The sequence below is a fragment of the Ceratotherium simum genome, chromosome 23 (assembly GCF_057802395.1).
Source record: "Ceratotherium simum simum isolate JZ-2026a chromosome 23, ASM5780239v1, whole genome shotgun sequence".
NCBI lineage: Eukaryota > Metazoa > Chordata > Mammalia > Perissodactyla > Rhinocerotidae > Ceratotherium > Ceratotherium simum.
In genome coordinates this window covers 15,714,861-15,737,607 of record NC_141922.1, presented here as the reverse complement: position 1 = coordinate 15,737,607, position 22,747 = coordinate 15,714,861, and the positions used below count along the sequence as shown (strand labels likewise).

The 22,747-nt window shown below is 38.7% G+C and overlaps 1 pseudogene; it reads right to left on the bottom strand.

Annotated features, from left to right (window-relative positions):
* Positions 1 to 496: 496 nt before the first annotated feature.
* Positions 497 to 2,526, bottom strand: LOC101389531 (cytoplasmic tRNA 2-thiolation protein 2-like; annotated as a pseudogene).
* Positions 2,527 to 22,747: the final 20,221 nt, after the last annotated feature.

The following is a 22,747-nucleotide window of genomic DNA, read 5'->3' as shown; positions in this document are numbered from 1 at the left end:
CCCACATTAAAGATGAAGGGGTTTAGACTCCACTATTTGAACAGAAGAGTGTCAATGAACTTACATATTTTAAATTCATGCCAAGCTCATAATAAAAATCAACTTTTATTTTAATTTTAGTAGTGTATATACGTATTTTTTTAATTAAAAATGCTTTTATTTATACAAATGGATGATCACATGTGGCCTGCTCATCCTTGTCCTTGCCTTCCTACTCCAATGTGGAGTGGCAGAGGTCCCAGCTGGGTGGGACCACACTGGGTGCAAGGCCCAGGTGTCTCCTGTTCTGGAAGCTCAGTCTTAGGCTCAGCTCTGACTTGTCTTTGCCTCATCATCACTATCCTCAACCAGATACTCCTGGATCTCTTGCATGACCCAGGCCCTGGGGGAAGCTTCACGGTAGGGACTGGCCCCACAGGTGATCCTGACCAGAAGGGCCCCTCCCAGGATGCCCCAGCAGAGCGGGTACCAGTATCCCTGGCTGCAGAGCTGGGTCTCAATGAGGATGCATGGTGGCAGGTGGTCCAAGGAGGGCTTCTGCAGGGTCCAGCCCCTGGCAGCAGCTCTGAGCTCTGCCCACCTCTGCAGAGCCACAGGGAGCTGTGGGCATCCTGGCCTTTCTCAGTGGGGTTGGGGGCTGCATCTGGGAGAGAAGCAAAGAGGTCTGACCTCCCCAAAGTCATGGCACTGTCAGGTCCAATGTATACATACAGAGCATGCAGTGGAAGCTTTCCCCGGGGGCCTTGAACACCTTCTCATTCGTCTTGCACATGGGGCTGACTGTGGGGGGGAACTAGGTCTGCAGCTTGAGCATGAAGGCCTCCATCAGCCGGTAGACACTGGCCTTTTTGTGGCCTTGGTGTTGACGGCTGGCATGAAGACGGAGGGGGTAACAAACAGGTGGTTATAGAAGGCGAACTCCTTCAGAGTGTAGTCACACACGGGCTGCACCACCACCACGTCACTGTTTGCCTACACTAAGAAGCCCGTCCCAGGCAAGGAAGGCCCCTCGTCCAGTACCAGGCTGGTCATGAGCTTAATGGCCAGGCAGGTGCAGCTGTCAACATCAGGTTCTTGGTGTAACCGTAGATCTGAACCGTGTGCAGGAACAAGTGTGTCCATAGGATCTGTAGAAGCTCCTCCTTGGCTGTCAGAATCCTCACTGAGTTGAACAGTCTGGACAGAGCCTTCATCTAGGCAGCTATGGGTGCCCAGCTGCGCTCTGGGGGTCCTGGTTGTGGGCTGGCTCAGCTGCTACTCTCCATGGGCAGCACAGCACAGATGCCAGGTTAAACACCTCTTCTAAGGCAATGATGAATGTTGGTTTGAACCCTCTGGGGTTTCCTGGGGTGAAATTCTAACTGGCCCCAGTACACGGAGGGTAGGGAGAGACTGAAGAAAGAGGCAGGCCACTCCAGATTGGTAGGTGGCAGCTTTAAGAAGCAAGAGAACTTACTTAGGAGGTTTGTCCTGGGCAGTCACAAGAGGAGTAGATCTCCGCATTTGCCCGCCAGAACTTTAAAAGTTTATGCAGAGCCCTTAATTGGGTTCAGTCACGTATACCATCCAGATGGTCTCAACAACACATTGCTTTCTCAAGGCTATATCCTTGAAAATGGCTCCCACTGTAGGAACAGTGGGAAGAACATACATTCCAAGGAGAATGGAGGGGGTGAAGAACCCCTTGATTGCCTGGGTCTAGCTTTCAGATCAATTAGAGGTTATGTCCTTTCAATGACCTCCTCCAACAATGTGCCACGGAAAGCCATCAGTCTGCAAGATCAGCTTCATTTCAGCCAGGGTTTTTGCTCTGTCCTCTGGGCTCTGGCCACAGCCTGCTCCCTTGTCAACGTAGACAACTCCTGTCACAAAACACGGTCTTTTGGCAGACTCTCCACTCAGGCCCTCAAGGACCTGACAGAACCCGGACCCAGACGAAGGCCCCCCAGACCATGCCAGAAGAACCTTCTCGCTCAGAAAGATCAGCTGATTCTTCCCAAGCTTGGCTCTGAACTTGTGGACGTAAAACACCGTGAAACAGTTCCTGCAGAAAGCGTCTCCCACTCAGGTCACCACGACAGGTAGGCCTTCCTTGCACTTCACACACTGAATCTGCTAGAGCCTTGATCTTGGACTTCCCAGCCTCCAGAACTGTGAGAAATACATTTCTGTTGTTTATAAGCCACCCAGTCTATGGTATTCTGTTATAGCAGCCTGAACTGACTAATACAGGGTAGAATAGTCCAACTAAAATTTGGTGACTAAAATGATCAATCTCTTTCTTTTTGAAACATCTCTTCAGTCTCTTTCAGATAGATAAGCCACTGATTAAGAGCTCAAACTCCCTACAGGCCTGATGTTTTCCCTCTTAGGAAGTCTCTCCTTTCCTTTCTTCCTGGAGGACCCACACCCATTCACCTTGGCTGGACCTACTTTTCTGCACACAGCTCTCTTTATCCCACCTGCATGGGAGTCCCAGCTTGGCCCCCGTCTTGGTTCTTTGACATCAATGAAGTCATCCTTCATTGTCAAGCAATGATGGAAATTCAAAATGCGTGTTTTCTCTGAAAATATTATGATAAGTTGTATTTAGATTTTCAGGCTAGTTGCCAAAGGCTCGTTTCTCCACCAATGTAACTGATATCTGGCAATGAGAACTTTTGGAAAAGTAATCATGTTACCAAATGAATAACTAAATAAAACTGAAGAATATATTTTCTGTTTATTAATTTTATTTCTTAAATTATTGTAGAGGAAAACTGGCTGTTTTTTGGGTATATAGTTCTTTGAATTTTAACACATGATGTATGTAACCACCTTCACAATCAGGATACAGAACAGTTACAGTGCCCCCAAAACTACTTTGTGATACCCTTTTAAGCTAACATCCCCCATCCCTATCTTGGCAACCACTCTGTTTTGTTCTCCATCACTGTAATTTTGTCACTTCAAGAATATTATATAAATGGAATCTTTTGAGATTGGCTCTTTTCACTCAGCATAATTCCGTGGAGATCTATCCAAGTTATTGCATGTATCAATAGTTTGTTCCTTTTTAATGTTATATAGTATTCCATTGTATGAATATACTACAGTTTATCTATCCATGTGCCCACTGAAGGACATTTGGGTGGTTTCCAGTTTTGGCAATTGCAAATAGAGCTGCTATAAACTTTCACGTATGGACGTTTGTGTGAATGTAGGTTTTCATATTTCAAGGGGAAATGCCCAGGAGTGGAATTGCTTAGTCATTTGATACATGTATGTTTGACTTTATAAGAAACTGCTAACCTGTTTTCCAGAGAAGCCGTATTATTTTCCATTCCTACCAACAAAATACAAGAGTTCCAGTTGCTCCATATCCTCACTAACATTTAGTATTACCAGTACTTTTTTTTTTTTTTTTAATTTTATTTATTTATTTTTTCCCCCAAAGCCCCAGTGGATAGTTGTATGTCATAGCTGCACATCCTTCTAGTTGCTGTATGTGGGACGCGGCCTCAGCGTGGCCGGCAAAGTGGTGAGTTGGTGCGCGCCCGGGATCCGAACCTGGGCCACTAGCAGCGGAGCGCGCGCACTTAACCGCTAAGCCACGGGGCCAGCCCACCAGTACTTTTTATTTTAGCCATTCTAATAGGTAGTTTGCATTTCTTAGGCTTTTAATTTGCATTTCTCTAGTGGCTAATTATGCTGACCATCTCTTCGTATGCATATTTGTATCTTCTTTAAGGAAGTGTCTGTTCTTCCACACCTCATCTTCAAGGAAGTGTCTGTTCTTTTGCCCATTTTTTCAATTGGGTTTTTGTTTTCTTACTGTTGATTTTAGAGAGTTCTTTATATATACACATATACAAGTTCTTTGTCAGATATCTAATTTAAAAATAGTTTCTTCTAGTCTGTACCTTGTCTCTTCAATCACTTAATAATGTCTTTTGCAGAGCAAAAGTTTTTAATTTTAATGAAGTTCAGTTTCTAATTTTTTTTATGAATTGTGCTTTTGGTGTCATTTCTAAGAACTCCAATTCTTCTATTTTCTATAGTTTCTGATGAGAAATCTGTCATTTGAATTGTTCCCCTATGGGTAAGGCATCATTTCTCCCTGGCTGCTTTAAAGATATTTTTCTTTATTAGTTTTCAGAAGTTTGATTATGATGTGTCTGGGTGTCGATTTTTAGGGGTTTATCCTGTATGAGTTTTGCTTAGCTTCTTGAATCTGTAGAGTTAAGTCTTTTGCTAGACTTGGGAAATTTTCAGCTATTATTTCCTCAAATATTTTTTCATCACCATCCTCTTTCTCCTCTTTTTGGGTCTCCAGTGACTAAATTTTAGACCTTTTTTTATTGCCCCACAGGTCCCTGTGACTCTGTAAATTTTTGTTCAATCTCTTTTCTCTTTGTTGCTCAGATTGGATGATCTCTATTGATCTGTTTTTAGATTCACTGACTATTTTCTCTGAGCCCATCTAAGTGAGTTTGTTAATATATTTTTTGGTTATTGTACTTTTTATTTCTAAAATTTTCATTTGATTCTTTTTATCTTTTATTTCTTTGCTGAGATTTTCTATTTTGTCAGTAGTTTCACGATTATTTGCTATTGCTCATTGTGGTCTTTTTAAAATAGCTACTTAAAATTTTGTCTTTGTCAGAAAATTATAATATCAGTTTGCTTAGAATGCCATAACAAAATACCACAGACTGTGTGGCTTAAATAACAGAAATTTATTTTCTCGCTGTTCGGGAGGCTGGAAGTCAGAGATCAAGGTGCCAGCATGTTTGGTGTCTTCCAAGGCCTCTCTCCAGCTTGCAGATGGCTGCTTTCTCGCTGGGTCTCAGATGGTCTTTCTTCTCTGCACAGGCATCCCTGGTGGCTCTCTGTGTGTCTAAGTTTCTTCTTCTTATAAAGACACCAGTCAGATTGGATTAGAGCCCACTCTAATGGCCTCATTGTAACTTAATCACCTTTGTAAAGACCTTACTTCCAAATATAGTCACACTCTGATGTACTGGGGGTCAGGGCTTAAATATATTCATTTGGCGAGAACACAATTCAGCCCATAACACTGCATCATCTGGAGGTTACTGTCTGTTGATTGTCTTTCCCTATGTCAGTTGAGTTTCCTGGTTCTTCATGTGCTGAGTAAGTTTAGATTGCATCCTGCACATTTTGTATGTTATGTTGTGAGACTCTCGGCCTTATTTAAATCCTATTGAAAACATAAATATTTTTGCTTTATCAGGCTGTTGAGCTGGCTAGGTTCAAGCTACAAGTTCCAACTTGCCTTCTGTGGGCTGTAGTTCCAATGTCACCTCAGTTTTTAAAGACTTTGCAGTTCCAATTAGATCTGTCACATGTGTGCGCCAAACAGGGGTCAGCCTGTGATGAGGGCAGTGGCCTGTCTGTATGTTCAGTCCTCTGAATTCTTCAATATGCTGATTAGGATCACAGCAGTGCATGCACAGATTGGGGGGGATGCCTAGGAGTTCATAAGTAACTTTATGTGGTCACTTTCTTGGTCTTGTTCTTCTTTGCAATCTACTGGTACTTGTGCCGTTGGTGTCTTTCTTTTGTTCCTTTAGCTAGAAAGCTGGGGCTTTAGTTAATCCTGCCACACATTTTTGTGACTATGTTCCTGTCCAGGGCCCATTGCTGGGAGGACAGAACAAGAGTAAAAATCAAGGGGGAGTCACCCCACATTCTTGGAATTACAGCTCCCCTGATCAGAGAAGAAGGGCCCCCCAACACCCTCTCTGTTCAGTGTGCTCCCATAGGGGCCTCTGTTACCAAAACCATGGCATTACTTGAGGACTGCGATATGAGAAAACAGAAGGAAGAAAAAGGTCAAGTGAAATTTATATGCTCTTTTATTTCAGTGTTAGCGTTCTCTTTTCACTCTTTGAGGCAGAATTAAGGGCTTCTCTGGAGCTCTCTGTTTGTGCTGGTACTCATTTCTGGGTTTGAGGCTGAACTGTGCTCAGGCTGGGGGATACCAGAGGGAAAAACAATGAAAAAGTCACCACAGGTTTGGTGGTACTTCAAATTCTGATTCTCTTTCCCAAGTTTTTTGCTACTATTTACTTCTCAGGTCCCCAGGTAGCTGCTCCATGCATTCTGTCCAGGTCTTATAGCTGCACTCAGCGGGAGAGAGAGAGCGGATTGCGCTTCCTCCATCTTACCAGGAACTGGAAACCCATGAAACAGAACAGTATTAAAATTGAGTAAGAAGGGGCCGGCCTGGTGGCATAGTGGTCAAATTCTTGTGCTCCTCTTTGGTGGCCTGGGATTTGCAGGTCTGGCTCCCGGGCATTGACCTACTCACCGCTTATCAAGCCATGCTGTGGCAGGCATCCCAAATATAAAATAGGGGAAGATGGGCACAGATACCAGCTCAGGGCCAATCTTCCTCAAGAAAAAGAGGAGGATTGGCAATGGAGGTTAGCTCAGGGCTAATCTTCCTCACCAAAAAAAAAAAAATAGTAAGAAAATGATGGAAATATGTCTTTTGAATACTAATTCTTAAGGCAAACAGATATAATTAGGAGAAGATGAAGATATGGGTAGAAGTTTATGTGAAAAATAGCAGTTCTGAAGGAGATGTCTAAAAATCTACAAAGGTATTTGAAATTGAGAATATTGGCATCTATTTAATTTTAGATGAAAATGGATAGTTTCCATCTTCTTGAATGCTGACATATGACTAATACTATCTTTATACTTACAAGCAATGATTAGAGTAATTTTTTGGCTCAGAAAAGAAGGAGTGGGGAAGAGTAACATTCATGGAGAACGTAAGAGTGAAATAAGAGAGAAATGGTGTTTAAAATGATATGTGTGTGTATTAATATGTTTGAGTTTGACAGTAAAGACAGTGAAGGACAGAAGAAAGAGGAAAGCTGTGAGTTCTTGAGTCCCCTTAATGGGAAGACTAGAGATATGAGAAAAAACTTATGTCATGTTATTCTTTGGTGACCAGACGGTGGCACCGTCGGCATGAGACAGCATAGTGCTGCCTTCTCCAAAATAGGGTTTGTACATTCCAGGATTTATCCAGACTTTCCAAAGCAGTGGAGCATATTCAATCATATTTCTCTTGCAAAAATGAATGATATTAGTTATATTTTTAGGTAAGGCAAAGAAGTTTATATCATTAATCAGTAAACTAAACTAAAATTTAACTCATATTTCTTATTTTCTTTAAATTCTATCCTTGTGTATTTTGTAATAGACACAATCATAATAATTACATCTGGCACACATTTTACTGTATAACAAGCACTTCTTTAAATGCTTTACGTATATTAATTATTTTAACTCTCACAACACCTACTGCATATATTTGTATCCCCATTTAAAAGCTGAAGCACAGGCAGGCTAAGGAACTAGCATAAGACCAATTCACTAATAAGTGACAGAATCAGGTTTATTAGTATAGTCAGGCATATATTTAATTTATACATAAATTACTACATTTTTAAACCAATAAAAAGACTAATAGAAGTATGGGAATCAAGTTTGGAGACTATTTGTCTAAAGCTAATAGACAAGATGGCAACATAAGAATGTACTCACAGGGAAGTCAACCCAATATTCGGTATAGTATATTAGCGTTTATAAAGTACATGCAAGATCCTATTTAATTCCCACAATAACCTTTGAAGTAGTCATGTATCTCTCAAGAACACAAGGAAAATAAAAAATAATATTTATTGGTGTCTGACAGGCTTGGGTGTAAAGTCTAGCGTTACCACTCACCATATCTTAGGGTATTTCCTAACTTCTTTGAATTTCATTTTTCTCATTTTAAAAGTGGGCAAAATAATACATAGCTTGTTGGGTAATTATAGTATTAAACGATATATTACAATTAATATAGAGTAGTGGTTAAGAATATAGATTCAGGAGCTGGACTCAGGGTTTGAATCCTAGCTCTGCCACTTATTAGTGGCAACTTTCCTCGTTAAGTCACAAATTTTCTCTCTGCCTTAGTTTTCTCATCTGAAGAATAGGGCTAATAACACTATCTACCTTACAGAGCTTTTTGTGTGGACTGATTCATGTAATGTATTTAGGACCTGGCACCAAAGTAATACTCAATAAATGATCATTGTTATAATAAATATAAAGAGCTTAACACAGAGTAGGCATTCAATTAGTACAATTGTTTGTAATCATTGTACCCATTGAGAGCTTTATTCAAGATGATGCAATTAAGAAGAATCCAGGTGTCTTCTTTCTAGGTTCCATGCTGTACACAACTGGATTTTACATGCATGGGTACTTCTCCCTTGAGAGATGTAGACAAAATGTGTTCCTGGGGAGAGGGCACTTAGGCTTATGCTCATCAAGAAAGACAGCACTAGGATCTGAGTACGATTTGGGGAGATAGGACATGGAGGAGGGAATCCAGGGAGAAGGAATGATGCAAAAGCCAAGAGACAGGAAGAGAAACAAATGCTCAAGGCAAAGTGAGTAAAATGTTTTGATTGGAGCAGAGCTACATTTTAGAAAGCTTAATCTGGGAGTGTTATTTGGGTAGAATTAGAATAGGAAAAGACCTAAGAAGTGAAGAGACAAAAGAGAGGTTTATTGTGCTCGCCCAGTTATGAGTAGTAAGGACCAGAACTAAGGGAGCCACTGGGAACATGGAAAAGAGAGGAGAGATGAAAGATGCACTCCAAAAGGGAAGTCAGTGGGATTTGGAAACTCATTAAATGACAGATGAGCAAATGGAAGTAAACAGAATGACACCAGTATTTTCATTTTAGTCGGTGTGGCATTTATGATGACATTGAGGAACAGGAAGGTAATATTTCGAGTGGCAATGATAGGTTTGACTTTTTACATTGAATTTGAATTAACAGAGAAACATTTCAAGTAAAAATGTCCTGGGACATTTGGAAAACAGATTGCTCAGTCCGAATATAGAGTTGGAAGTCATTTGCATAGAGGACAAACCGAAGGAGGTCTTTATTATCCAAAGAAGATTCACAGTGGAGAAAGATCATTTAAATAAATCCGAACAGAACAAGACCAATATTTAACAATAAATAGTGAAAAACTGGTTAAATTGGGACTTAAAAAGAAGCAAATAATTATAAACAATTATTTATATAATTATATGTATGGTTATATTTAAAACAATTTATACTGTAACTCCAACTGGCTACTAATTCTTAGCATGAACAAATAATTAATTGTTTAGTTGTTGTTGTTGTTGCCATATACCCAATATATCTGGGCACTAGTCTGTTATGAGAATCTTCGCTCCCATTTTACTTCAGGAAAAAAAACATAAATGCATATTTATTTTCTAAATTTTTTGTCGTCTCAAAGTCTTTTTTTTTTAAATAAATCATTGGCAAGTTGATTAGAATTTTATCTAGTCTTTCATGTACAAACCTCACATATAGTAAAGAAGCCAATCTTGGCTTCTTTGATGTGGAGTGGAAATTTAAAGACTTTTTTGGCAAACAATCTTAATGCAATATCCTTTTAGATTTTTGTAATAATTTTCCCTGAACTTTTAAAAAATACTTCTTTAAAAATTTTGGTAAAATAACGTAAAATTTATCATCTTAACCATTTTTAAGTATATAGTTCAGTAGTGTTAAACATATTCACATTGTTGTGCAACCGATTTCCAGAACTTGTTCAACTTGCGAAACGGACACTCTATAGCCATTAAACAACAACTCCCCATGTCCCCTTCCCCCTAGCTTCTGGAAATCTCTTTTGAATGTATATCCAGATGTGGAATTGGTAGATCATATGGAAATTTTATTTTTAAATTTTGAAGAACTGCCACACTCTTTTCTATAGTGGTTACAGCATTTTACATTCCCGCCAACAGTGCACAAATTTCTCTACATCCTTGCCAACACTTGTTTTTTCTGTCTTGTTTTCTTTTTATAGTAGCCATCTTAATTAGTGTGAGGTGATATCTCATTGTGGTTTTGATTTACATTTCCCAGTGAGCATCTGTTCATGTGCTTATTGGCCATTCACATATCTTGGAGAAATGTCTATTTCAGGTATATTTGGAGAAACGTCTATTCAAGTCCTTGGCCCATTTTTGAATCAGGTGGTTTGTGTTTTTGTTGTTGAATCTTACAAGTTCTCTATTTAATCTGGATATCAACTCCTTATCAGATTTTTGGTTTGCAAATATTTTCTCCAGTTCTGTAGGTTGCCTTTTCACTCAGTCTGTTGTGTCCTTTAACACACAAAAGTTTTAAATTTTGACGTATCCCAACTTATCTATTTTTAATTTCGTTGCCTGTGCCTTTGGTGTCATATCTGATGGGGTTCAGAACGTGCTACCCCAAAATATGACTCCTTGGCATACATAATATTTTAAGCTGAAGGAGTTTGTGAAAACGGCAAGTCATAAAACCCTTATGTGAGAAGTGCCCTCCCAGTACCCAGAGGAAAGAAACATCCTTATCTCTGAAGATAAAGGAATGCTGAGAAGAATCCAAACAAACAGGCCTTGCTATTTCCCCCAGTTTATTGCACTTACCTCATATTCTTTGATCTATCGTATTTCTCCACGTCTGTCCACGCTTCATCAAATCTAGCATCAAAACACTCAAGTTTAACTATTGCTTTGGGTCTTGATTTCCTTTTGAAGGCTCCTGTGTCACCTAAAACTTATATTAAATAAATCTGATTTCTTTTTCCTGTTAAATCTGTCTTGGTCAGTTTCATTTTCAAGCCCGGCCAGGAATCCCAAGAGTGTAGAGGAAAATTTTTTCTTCCCCTTCGTGTCCAAGAAATTACTAACAAAACCAATGTCATGAAGATACTTGCCTGTGTTTTCTTTTAAGAGCTTTATAGTTTAGGGTCTTACATTTAGGTCTTTCATCCATTTTGAATTGGTTTTTGTATATGGTATAAGATAACGGTACAACTTCATTCTTTTGCATGAAAACTGGATATCCAGTTTTCCCAACACTGGTGAAAAGACTGTCCTTTCCCCATTGAATATTCTTGGCATACTTATCAAAAATCATTTGACTATATATATGACTATATATTTGACTATATATATATTAACTATGTATATATTTCTGGGCTCTCTATTCTATTCCCTTGGTCTATATGTCTGTCTATAATTATACCAGCATCATCACTTTGATTACTACAGCTTTATAATAAGCTTGAAATCGGAATATGTGAGACCTTCAACTTTGTTCTTCTTTTTCAAGATTGTTTTGGCTATTCAAATACTGTTTTTTACTTTTACAATATAATTTTAAAGAGGGCAAATTTTGCTAAAATATTTGAGGTTCATCATTTTTTTCCAAGGACTTAATTTTTTGATATTCAAATCATCTTCTGTGAAGACTTTGAAGTTATTCTATAATCGTCTTCATAAATTTATCTTCTTCTTTTGTTAACTGAAATAACTCTTCCAGACTGTCTTATATGAATGGCTTTGCAAGTATTTCAGCTGTACACTGACCTCATGTAATCCTGCGTCTTTTACAAGATACGCAATTTTACTCTGAAATGGAATTGCTCTTGTATTTCAAGGTACTGCTAGGTGTTTGCATGTGATAATCAGTGAATGACTGCCTCATTTGTCTCAATGGACTAGGAAACTTTATGTTAAGTAGGGAGTGATGTTTGAGTGGAGACTAAGTTTTATAAATTGTTAGTTCTTTGGTGAATATTTTACAGAATTAAACTTTATGAGTTTGGAGATTCTGATGATAAATACTTAAATAAAGATAACTTGTTATTGTTGAGGCCACAAGAATGGATGTATTTTTCAGCATAAAGTGCTTGAGAGACTTGGAAAGAAAACCAAAGAAACTCAAAGAAACCCAAATCAAAAGAAAACCAAACTCATTAACTTCACTGAGTATGTTCAAGATTCCAAGCACAGTTCTAGGCATAGGAAGTGGAGAATGAAGGTATAGTAGGATTTTCCCAAGTTTTCTCTCTCAAATGTCACTGCTTTTTACCCAGAACTAACATATGGATGAGAAGGATTACAGGTCCCAGGAGCTCTGGACTTGACTAGTCACCGGCCTCTGAGTATTCTCTGTTGAGTTTAATCAAACACATAAGAACAAGTCCAACCTCAGAGAGGAAGGCTCCAAGGCTATGTTCTGGACGTGGTCTGAACTCAAACTGAAGAGAAAATGAGTACGGAAATCACTTGTGACATACAATTCACATATCTTCCCATTTGCCTATTTGTTTAGGCCCTTGTTGCATTCCACAAAGTATTGGAACAGATCCTGGGATGCGGTGGGGGAGAAACTATAAATTTAAAATTATAAAATAATAATTGAAAATCACAGTGAAAGAAAAAGGCAATATAAATATGCTATTCACAACATAGATGATGTGACAGAGTCACATTTGGTCCTGGCAAAAAAAAAATACAATCAGGAATATTGCTCTTTTTATTCACACTATTTGTCTGACTGAGGTTCTTGAAATTTTAGAAAATGAAGAAAAATGTAAAAATAATTTTAAAATAATTCATAATCCCATTGCAAAGAGATTTACAACTGTTAATATTTTCACGTGTTTTCCTCCCAGTTTTTCTCTTTCTCTCTCTCTGTGTATAGATTATATCATGAACATTTTCCCATGTCAGTAACTACCATATGCAAACCTGATTTGTAATGGTCTTAAAATGTTACCTCATATGGACATACCATAATTATTCCAAACTCCTCTTTATTATTGGACATTTTGATTGTCCAATAATAAAAAAAGATTGTCCAAAAGAATAAAAAGAAAGAAAGAGGATAAAAATAATGGTAAATGCTAAAGGACCTTGGGTTTCAATTTCTTTTAAAATAAAGTAGGAGGTGAGGAGTAAGAGATGTATCTCTCATTCAGCTCCCATTGAGTCACACACTTACAGACTCATGCAGAGGCACAATCAGAGACCATACAAAGCTCTACATTTTTGACTGTATACTTGACCACCATTCCATCTCCCTTCTGTCTGTCCTATAAACTATTCCTGCTGGGCTTTTGTCACAACTGGGGTTCACCCACCTTGATGTTAGTTAATAATAGCTGAAAGTATTTCCCCTCAGAACTATTTACAATTTAATAAGAGATTCTAGAGATCTAACAGAACCATGTACAAGAAAAGGTATAAATATATAATGGTGGTGTTTGAAGCATATTTACAAAGTCACATTGTTTTATTCATTCTCCTTCATTCATTTCTTTTAAGAGTTGAGCTATCTATGTGCTAGGCACAGTGTTTGACTGAGAACACCAAAATAAACAAACCTTTAAGGAGTTTACTGCCTAAGCAGTTCTCAACCAGGAGGCAACACCACTTCTCTCTCCATGTTTGAAAATGTTGGGGCAATTTTTGTTGTTCCATTGACCTGGGAGACATTATTGATATTTAGTGGGCAGGGATGCTAAATACTCTAGAAAAATTTGCACAAAGAAGAATTGTCCTGCCCCAACCAGTGGTGTCTCCACTGATAAACAAATGCTAGAATATGAATAATAGTAGTGCTAATAAATTATTATAGAACTGCACTGTGTTAAGCTCTTTACCCATATTGTCTAATTTAACCTCACATTGACACTTTGGAGTAAATACTGTCTCCACGTTCCTGAATAGCTTAAAGAGCACAAGAACTCTCTCAAGTTTACACTGCTGGTAAGCGGCAGAACCAGATTTTAAACAATGTCCTAGGTTTGACCCCAGAACCCACAATCTTTATAACTATGCCATATAGCTTCTTAAGCTAAAGATAAAACAGAACCTGGAGATCATGTTTGAGCAACCTAGGGACACAAACTATGATTTATTTGTCTTTCTTCCTTATACCTGGTACAAAGACTGCAATAATGCCTGTCCATTTTATGTTATTTTATTTAGTCTAATCCTTCTCATTTTTACAGATAAAGAAAACTGAAGTCCAGGGAGGTTAAGTCCTTCTAGTACATGGCAAAGCTGAGATTAGCATTCAAGGAAGATTAGAATTCGAGGCAGCCACTGTGGAAAACAGTATGCAGGTCATTCAAAAAATTAAAATTAGAACTACCATATGATCCAGCAGTCCCACTTTTGAGTATATCCAAAGGAAATTATATCACTATCTCGAAAAGCTATGTGATATAACGTTCATTGCAGCATTATTCACAATAGCCAAGAAATGGAAACCACCTGTGTCCATCGATGGATGAATGGAGAAAGAAAATGTAGGGTGTTATATGTGACGGAATTGGCTTGGGGGTGGGGAAAATGGGGATATATTGGTCAAAGGGCACAATTTTTTAAGATGAATAAATTCTGGGAATCTGATGTACAGCATGGTAACTATAACTAATGCTGAATTGTATACTTTCAAGTTGCTAAAAGAGTAGATCTTAAATGTTTTCACTACCAAAAAAAAAAGGTAATTATGTAAAGTGTTGGAAGCTACTGTTAATCATTGTTAACAGTGGCTTATTAATCAAAGATTAATGACTAATTATTGATTAATTATAATTAATAATCAGTGATTGTGAAATGTAATCATTTCATAATATATGGGTGTATCAAATCAACATATTGTATACTTTAAACTTATACAATGTTATATATCAATTATATCTCAATAAAGCTGGAAAAAAAAAATAGAATACACCCACCCTGGATCACTTTAAAAAAAAAGAATCCAGAGAAGGGAGCTGACAATTTGCTAACAGCCAACCCACTTTCCTAGTCCCTCCATTCGTGGCATCTATTTACACCAGAGGTTGGCAAACTTTTTCTATAAAGGGCCAGGTAGTAAATATTTTAGATTTTGCAGGCCGAATGGTCTCTGTCACAACTGCTTTCTCTGCCATTTTTAGCAAGAAAGCAGCCATAGGTAATTTGTAAGCAAATGGGCATGGCTGTGTTGCGATAAAACTTCCTATACAAAAACAAGTGGTGAGCCAGATTTAGCCCATGGGCCATAGTTTGCTAACCCTTGGTCTGTCTTCAGTGGTGGACTTTGTCTTTTTAGATCAATCTATTCTTGAATCATCATTGGTAACTTGGAATGAGACTGGTGAACATTTAGAACATATTCCTCAAACTGGTTGCTTGCTGGAATACTCAGGATCTGTGTTGGAAATGTAGCTTCCTGAGTCCCACCCCTAGAGATTCTGATGCGGCATGTCTGGGGAAGTGCCTCAGCATCTGTATTTCTGGCCCTAGCTCTGATGCACAAAACAAAGTCTGAAAAATGTACATTTATGGCTTAAGTAGATAATTTTGCAAAGAATTAATGTTAAATAAATCTCTTTGTAATTTCAATTTCACCCACAATCCCAGCTCCATGCCCAAAACTCTGGTTTACTGAACAGAATGTCTATTTTATCTCAAAACCTTATATCATTCTACCCTTTCCCCATTTATTCAGAGGCAGAAACCTTTAAGTAAAAATAATCACCATCAGAATACTAATGGGCCATAAACTAATGTAAGGATATTTATTCAGCCGAATGCAATTACCAGTAAAACCTTGTTTTCTAAATGGTGTGACTGTAATCCAATTTAGGTCTTTTAACCCCTGATGATTTTTGTTTCATTTTGCTTTGTGATGGGTGGTAACCAGGCAGGGTTGCTGGGGGCTGGCAAAACAAGAATAAAGGAAAAATAGCACCACCACCACTATAGGCAATTTTCAATTGCAATGAGTCACTAAATCTCCATAACCACCGGGTGGCTCTACATGATTCTGTTGTTAATTGAATTTTTTCCCCAAGTAGAATGAGGACTTATTTTGCATCAATACGATTCTATTTTGTGATGATTGTTGATAAAGTCAGTTAAATTAAAGTTTTTTTTCTTTTTTTTTATTGGGGTAACATTGGTTTATAACATTATATAAATTTCAGGTGTACATCATTATATTTTGATTTCTGTGTAGATTACATCATATTGACCACCCAAAGACTAATTACCATTCATCACCGTAAATTAAAGGTATTTCAGCTTCCACATCCACAGGTATCATTGTTATGACTAAGGATTGAGAGTGGCCAAGTGTGCAGAAGACAACACACAGAATAGATGGTTCCAAACTCACTACATTGGTGTGGATGAGATGATTGGGTAGATCTCTCCACACATGTGATATTATCCCCTTCTCAGGGCATCATATCAGAAGGTACATGATGTTGATACATTTTATTACTGGTAAGGTGAACTTTGATCATGTGGTTAAAATGGTGTCTGCCAGGTTTCCACCTTTGTAATTAATAAGCATCTTGTAGGGAAATACTCCGATGCTATGCAAATTAGTGAGTTAAGTTGGTCTTGAGGAAATATGGAAAATGGACGCATTTAACCATGTGCATATGAATGGTGTGCATCAGAGAAATCGGTGGCTGAAAGTATTTTACTATGAACTAATCTAAAAGTCCCTCTTTTGAGATAGAGAAAATGTCTCACCCAAAGGCCAGCTGAGAATTCAGTCTTAGAATTAGGGAGGCCACCAGCCCAGCACATTTCTTCACCTCAGATTGCTTTATTCCTTCCTGACCACCCTTAGAATTTATCATCTATCCATAGTTTGTTGGCCTTTGATTGTGTTTGTGTTATAGAGACAATTCATTCAAGTCTTCCCCTTCTTCCACCCACTGAAAATAATTGTCGTTGGTCAGCCAACTTCTCTCTTTCTCTCGCTCTCTAATGAGAGTTCTGTTTTCACTACTTTGGCTCATGATTTTCTGGGATACAGAATTGTAAGAAGGAATTAAGAGACAAGAATGAGGAAATGGGAAGAAAGGGGAAGGATCCCCGTGTATTGGGCCAGGTGCTGGGCTCTGCCTTGCTAGAGAATCTAGGTAAGGAGAAGAAAAGAAAAAAATGTTAGTGATACTGTCAATGTACATAATAAAGAGCTAAGATTTTAGTAGCAAGCAAAAAAAGCCCAATGAACTTAGTACCTTGTAGACCGTTTGGGGTGTTTATATATGTTCGTATTTAAATTCTTACTTTGAAATAATTTAGGACTTAAAACTTGAAAAAGTACAAATTTCCCATATACCCTTCAAACAGCTTCCCTAATGTTGATATCTTACATTTTACTATTATTAAATCAGGAAATTAAGACAGATGCAATATTATTAATCTATGGATTACATTTGTATTTCACCCGTTGCTTCACAGGTAAAAAGGTTAAAAAAAAACTAGTAAGAAAAGGACTGGACCAGTCCTTTTTCTGGTCCAGGATCCAAGGCAGAATCCCACATTGACTTAGTTGTCGTGTCTTCTTAGTCTCTCCAATCTGTGATAGTTGCTTGGTCTTTCTTTTTTATTCTCATGATCTTGTCACTTTTGAAGAGAACTGCCCGGTTGTTATTTTGTAGAATGTCCCCCAATCTGGGTTTGTCTGATTAGATGAGCTCAAGTATTTTTGGCAAGATTGCCGTCAGAAGCTGCATGAGGTCAATTTGTCTCATTATTGATAATATTGATTTTGATCACTTGGTTCAGGCGCTGTATGCCAGGTTTCTCCACTGTGAACGTGTTATTTTCCCCTTTGTAATTGATAAGTGCCTTGTGGGGAGATACTTTGAGACTATGCAAATATCCTGTTTCTCATTACACTTTTGCGCATTAATGTTAGCACCCAATGATTCTTCTCTGCAATGATACTTATTGTGCTGTTTACCAATGGTCATTTTTTATTTCTATCTTTCACTATAAAGCTATTAATTGAATTCTACTGTAAGGAAGAGCTGTCCCTTCATCCTCATTTATTTAGTATTCAATTATTTATTTATATTAGTGTGGACTCATGTATTTTTATTTGAGTCTCTGTGTTATAATTCATCACTACCATTGTTTATTTTGTTGCTCAAATTGTCCTGGATTTAGTCAGTGGGAGCTTACTGAAGTTGTCTCCTGTGTCTTTTTGACATGTCCACATCATTTATTGAGCATTTCCTTATTTTTTGGCATCATAAGATATTCCAGGCTCATCTTATATTTTTCCATGCTCTTGCCCTCCAATCAACTACTTCTTCAAGGACCTCTATTTCCTTTTATCAAAGAATTATATTTAGAAACCAAGATATGGGCAGTAGGTATGCTTGTTCCTACTGAGGTGTTATTGCTTCTAAGACTTCTCAGCAGAGAGAGCTATGGAATGTATGTGTATTTACTTCCTCATACAAAACATACACATACATTTATTTCTGTATCTATTGCTATATCTCTATATATATGCGTGTGTGTGTATATATACACACCCATATGTTTAAAACTGAGTTCATCTTGGTACCTCTGATTCAATCCAACATCCTTGGGTTTATTCTCACTTTCTTCCTTTTTTTATTTATAACTCCTTTCTCTGACATTGAGAAACCTGGCCTTCATTTTCTACCATAGTCACTTATCTACTCAATCCAAATATACATTTAAAGTAGTTCCAGAATTTCTACTTCATAACCTTGTGTCAAAAACAAATTGACTATTGCTAAAGAAAAAAAACTCAATCACACCTGTTAGAGATAGTAAGGCAGACTTTATTCAGGACCATGGTGATACGTATCTGGACCACCGCAATGAGATTTTACAGTGGAGGAGAGAGATTGGGCTCAACTCTGAATACAACATAGGCAAGAGGGAATTTGTAGCCAAGGAGCAGGGTGGCGGTCAATGCATGGAAACTTACTAAGAGGAAACGTCTGGAGTAAGGGAGTTCTGGCTAAACAGATCTAACAGGATTCTTGCTGAAGACAGGCCAGGATGAGCAGATATCACCAGAGGGATGGTGGAGGATGAGGAACCTGACCAGATATCAAGGATGATCAGATATTGAGGATTTGGTTAAACTGACTTAACAGTGTTCTAGCTAAAACTAGATTTTACAAGGAAGTGCACAGATGGGCCTAAGAAAAGTTTCAGGACCCTGACTAAAGTTTGCTCAAGCAAAGAATCTTTGTCACCAACTAGAGAACAACATCTGTTTATGGTTACATTTATCTGTAGCCTTTTACATACAGTCAAAATACTGCTTTCCAAGGTTACATAGGTTGGTTCTTTTTTCCACCTCCCTCAGTGTGGTTATATTATTCCTTATAATGCAGTTAGGTTCATTTGTTACTATTTGTATTCCATTTAGGTTGCCTCCTCCCTACATCCTGGTTGATTTAAATTATTTAATTAGTTTGTGAGTAAGGGAAACCTCACCATGGCTGAAGAGTCAGAATTAAATCAAAAGTATATTCAGAGAAATGTCACTCCCCCCCCATCACTACCACTCCATTTTCCTCCCATCAGGTTCCCACCCACCCCGTAATCTCATGTGTTTCTGGTTCATCCTTCCTGTATGTCTTCTTCACAAATGAGCAGATACATGTTTTATTTCTTATGTCCCCTCCTTTCTTATATAAAAGGTAGCACACTCAATGGAAAACATTTTATACTTTCTTTTTTTCACTTAACAATAGATCCTTAAAATCATTCCACATCAGTTCAGGGAAATCTTTTTTTTTTTTAATGGCTGCATAGCATCCAACATATGGATGGACTATAGTTTATTCAACCACTCTCCAATGCATGAGCATTTAGGTGGTTTCCAATATTTTGCATATGCAAGCAATAAATAAACATGTGCATATATATTTTCATATTGTTGGAGGTGTAGCTTCTGGATAAATTCCTAGAAGTGAGATTGCTGGGTCAAAAGGTAAGTGCATATTGAATTTGGTTAAGTATGCCAGATTCCCTTTCAAATACAATTTGCATTTCCACCAGCAATGTGTGAGAGAAACTGTTTTCTTGGGGGATTTATTTGATGAGCAGAGACTGGGCCACAGGAGATCCTGGGATCTAGACATTTTTCCTTCAATTTAATATTTGTTGAAATGTTTTCCTGCTTTGTTCTCCTCTCTGTGTAAGCTGACAGGTTATTGACTGTGACCTTGGGCCTGGTACCTAAACTCAATCAAACTTAGTTTTATCATTTAAAAATACGTAAAATAATAAAAATGACCTTTAAAAACTATTTTAAATAGTAAATGAGATTATGCATGTAGACAGCATAATACAGTGCCTGGCAATAAATGAGAATGTGGAATGAATTAAGTGCTTAATAAACACTTAGTGAAATAAAGTATTTAATTTCCCCCTGGCATCCCCTTGCAGAGCACTGATGCCTAGATAAGAGTAACTCTTCCTCTGTGTGGTGGTCCTCCTGGGAATATCAGGACCCATCCTTTAATTTTTGCACCTCCAATTATGGCACAACACCCTTGTTCAAATATTCACACAAGGATATTATACATCTCTTTTTTGCTCTTTGTCCAAAATGTTTATTAAACCCACTGTCTCTCCTCCATCCCTAAAGCCACTGCTCTAATCCAGGGCCTCGTCTCTGATTGGGTTTGGGCAACAATTTTCTAACTGATCTCCTTGCCTCTGGTCTCTCTCTTCTAACTCATTCTCTACACAGTTGCCAGAAGATTCTACTGTAATCTGTTTCATGTAATGTCCATGCTTAAAGGACTTTATTTGACTCCACATTAATTGTGTTTAAAAGCCCATCAGTACATTTGCCCATTTTTCCAGATATTCCTCAGGCTTTCATTCCAGTGGGCCTTTGGGAGTGTTATTCCACTGGCCTGGAATTCCCTTCCCTATGTTTCAGTCTGGTGAAGTCCTTGTGAAAGTTTAGCTTTGATGCCCCTGACTCTGAGAAGACATCTCTGACTCTACTTCCCACCCACAATGGCACTTTGAATAAATCTCCATCCCAGCTCTTATGACACTGTATTAAACTTAGCTGTGTTTGTACCTGTGTCTTCTATGCCACCCCCCTGCTTAGACTTGAAGAGCAAAATCTAGGTTTCAATTATTCTTGCTTCACTAGCACATTATATTGCCATGATCTTTCTTGTTCTCTGTCAGTCTCCTCAGCCAGACTTCCAGCCACTTGAGAGTAGCCATGCTGGGTTAATGACCTTGTCATCTCCAAGACCTCATAGAGAGCCTGGTCCATAGGAAGGATTCAAGGCATGTTGCTAAGCACATTTGCTGCAGGCCGTGGATCAGCTGGAAGAGAGACTCCAGTTCCCTAAGTAGAAGCAGCTCATTCTCCACACTGGTGGGATGGGCACTGGGTCTCTCCCGCTGGTTTTCTCTCTTCCCTCATGCATGGAGTTGTACTCAGATCCCCAGGCCCGGCTCACTGGAAGCTGCAGTGCTGTTTCATGTGCTGCCTTAACGGGAGCTTGTCGGTGCCTCTTTAACATGAAGTGTTGGAGTTAGTTTAGTCTTGCTAGTCTTAGTTTATTTCGGGTAGTCAGACAAACACTGATCCGTGTGTCTTGCACCAGTGGTTCTCAATTTTTTTTTCCTGGTGCCTTGTCCTAGACTACATCTGAGAAGTTGTCAGACCAGGGCCTGGAGGAAAAGAAGGAGGGGCAGAAGTCTAGAGATTAGCAACACAGTCCCTTCTCTCCCTCTTAGCCAAGCGAACTCACTCATTAGGAGGGAGATAATTGGGACTGCATTTAAGAAAACCTACTTCTATCCCTTACCCTATGTAGAAATATGGTTTTATATTAAAGACCAAGAATTCAGACATCATTGTGGTGTATATGTTAGGATTGCAAAGATAAGAGCTTTGGAAAATATGTTATCTGAGGAAGGTGATGTTTAACTTAGTAAAGAAAGGCTTCTGGCAACATGGTTTCTATCTTCTAATATTTGTCTTGTGAAATTGCTAGCAAACATGGTCTGTGTGCTTCTAGAAGGTGAAATTAGATCCTATGATGGGTGAAATAAGGAGGAAGATTTTGGCTCAGAATACTTTCCTCAAGAGGAAGAGTATGTCTACCATGCTTGGTCACAGTGGGTAAGATATATAATTTTATATCACTACATCTCTGTCCATTAAAAGTTGTCATTCACATATAAGAAAATCAAGACTCAGAGAGTAGCCTGCCCGAGGTTGCCTGCTCATACAGGCAGAGGTGAATTCGAGCCCAGGCCTGTGGTCTTTCCTGTACACCTCTCTGCTTCCTGGACCTGTGGAGCTGAGCTGTTCACTAATGCCCTGGGTCATTCTGTGCCCAGTGATCCTCCCCTCAGGGGAGGCATCTGGGTAGAGTGTGTAACCTCTGAAACTCCTGCACTGGCTGCAAGTTTGCACCAGATGACCTTTAAGACCCCTGCCAAATATCAGACCCTAATTCCAATTCAAACCAGAGAATAAATGAACAGGTCACAGTTTAGGAGTTCATGCTGACTTAGTCTCCTCCCTGCCCTGCACCACTTGTCACATCTGTTCTTCCCAGGCCTGCAGAATAACCTTCTTGAAAGCACATCTTGGTTTGTATCCCCCCACTGCTCCAATATCTTTAGCAGCTGCCATTTGCCTACAGAATAAGTACAATAATATGGAATAATAAACAAAAACAAGGCACATTTCCCTTTTCAAAGCCTGTTTATCTTTTATTTTCAGCTCACATTAGTCTCCTTGGCAGAGCCTGCATTCCTGGGAAACCATTCTTATGCTCCGATGCTCTCTGTATTCTGTAAGCAGATTGTTCTCTCCTGCTGAAATGTGCTCCTCCCGGATGGCTCTACTTGAATCCTTTACTCCTTGGAAGGGTCACCTCTAATGTCACCACTTCCATGAAGTTTCTCCCCGGTGCCCAGCCAGAAGTGGACTCTGTTGTTTGAAGCTATGGAATGAATACCTTGCATTAACCTTATAGCATACACTCTATTCTATGTGGTTTAGGATTGTGTGTGCCCTTGTGCTGT